This window comes from Morone saxatilis, unplaced genomic scaffold, assembly GCF_004916995.1.
Source record: "Morone saxatilis isolate NCDOM2014 unplaced genomic scaffold, NCSU_SB_2.0 Contig5, whole genome shotgun sequence".
In the NCBI taxonomy this organism is placed as follows: Eukaryota; Metazoa; Chordata; class Actinopteri; family Moronidae; genus Morone; species Morone saxatilis.
Genome location: NW_023340095.1, coordinates 1,219,881 through 1,221,827, shown reverse-complemented (window position 1 = coordinate 1,221,827; position 1,947 = coordinate 1,219,881). Strand labels below are relative to the sequence as shown.

Sequence of the window (1,947 nt, the reverse complement as noted above, 5' to 3'; positions counted from 1 at the left end):
AGAGACAGAGAGAGAGAGAGAGAGAGAGAGACAGAGAGAGACACAGAGAGAGAGAGAGAGAGAGAGAGAGACAGAGAGAGAGAGAGGTCTGACAGGAGGGAGGAAGTGGAGTACAGTTACTTTCAAAATAAAAGAACAGAATTTGAGTTCATTAGAGATCACGTGTTTGTTGGACTAAATAAAACCTTTAATAATCTTTAATTTACCCTGAAACACACCAACAAATATCCATCAATATCAGACAGATTATTTATTGATAGATTATTTATTGATAGATTACTAATCCATTCTTCTTCTGCTGTTCCCTGCAGAGATTAATAAAGGTTTATTTTATCTTCAACACATTCATTCTACAAAGGAAAAACATGTAACAACATTTAAGAAGAATAAAATAGAATAAAAACAAAGAACCATGATATGATAAACTTTATAACATCATGAATATTAAAATACAGAAGTTTTGGTCTTGGTCTTAGAAAGCAACGGGCCCAGTGCATTCTGGGAATCGTAGGTTTTCTACAGTTTCACAATGTTTTCTCTGTTTTCTCTCTCTTTTCCTCTTTCTGCACAGTCTGTTTTATCTAAAGAAAAACCTCTTTAAAGGACGAGTGTGGAGAATTTAATGGTGAAGTTTCAGATTACATTTAATTGTTGTTTCTTACAGTGTTTTTGTTCTTTTTATTTTTTTAGTCATAAACTTTTTTATCTTCTCGTCCTTCCTGCTGTCACAATATGTTTGTTTAACTTAAACTCTTTGAGGGAACCGATTGATTTAAACCCTTTTTTTACGTTTTTTAACTCAAACAATTGAAGCATAAAACCATTTAATGCAATAAGTTATTCTAACAGTTAACATCGAAAGTTAAAAAAGATTCTTGTTTACGCTGCTTTTACTAATAATTTTAACTTATTTTTTATAAATGACAGAAACATTCCTGATTAATAATTAATAATTATTTAAACGTATTTATGAAATCTCGTGCCCGAGAACTCACCAGGTTCCAGAGGTTTCCTTTACTTACTTCATCTTAATGATATGGTCCCTATTTTAATTATAACTGGTCTGCTGCCTCAGTCGGGTCGAAGAACTTCCTGCTTACATAAATGTAAAATAAATAATTGAATTGTTGCTGCTGTGATTCAGTTTATAGAACTTTTAAGAGTCTAACATTAAATCTTTACACTTTGGAGGATCATTAAGAATTATTTGGGCGTCTGATAATAAATAATAAAATACTTTATGTTTGTATTTCACAGGTGTTTTTTTTATCAGATATATGAAACACTGTGTTTTAAAAGGTGCTTTAGAACTAAAATAATTTATTATATTTAAATCAAAACAAAAAGCATTATATTATATATCTATTTCTGTAACGATGTGACACAAAACAACTGAGTTACTTTAATTAATGGGAGGACTTTTATTATTATTAATATGAATATTAATATTCATATTAATGACAATAATAATAATTGTTTTACTACCAATGTTAGTTGTCCTTCACAATACAACACAAAATCATCAATTTAAAGAGAATTTAAACCAGATAAAACATTCAGTAAACAATAATGAGATATGCTGTGAGGTTTTACTTGGATTAAAAATATAAAATGAAACATAAGACACTGTAAATATTTCCGCTTTTATCTTGAAATGCTCTCCGGAAGCTCAGTGTGCGGTCGTTTCCGTGGTGTGACAGTCTGGATGAGGACGCAGAGAAACGGAGCGCAGCCTCATTTCTGCGGATTTTCTGATCCTGCTAAAGAACCTGCACCTGGATCCGGATCGATCCTGAAGACTGGAGTCCGGACCGAGCCGAGCCGAGCCGAACCCAGCCGACCCGAACCGAACTGGACCAGAACAGACCGGGAATATAAAGACAGACAGGCTGCTTCATCCTGCAGAGCGGAGTCATCCTCCCCGGTATTTAACACACACACACACAC

The 1,947-nt window shown here is 33.4% G+C and overlaps 1 protein-coding gene across 1 annotated transcript in view; it reads left to right on the top strand.

The window, feature by feature from the left end:
• The first annotated feature begins 1,699 nt into the window (after positions 1-1,699).
• The window catches only part of LOC118338836 (bone morphogenetic protein receptor type-2-like), a 19,825-nt gene continuing 19,577 nt past the window's right edge, over positions 1,700-1,947 (top strand). The window contains exon 1 of the mRNA XM_035676240.1: positions 1,700-1,924. The gene's annotated coding sequence lies outside the window, so the exon portion shown is untranslated. The remainder of the gene's footprint in view (positions 1,925-1,947) is intronic.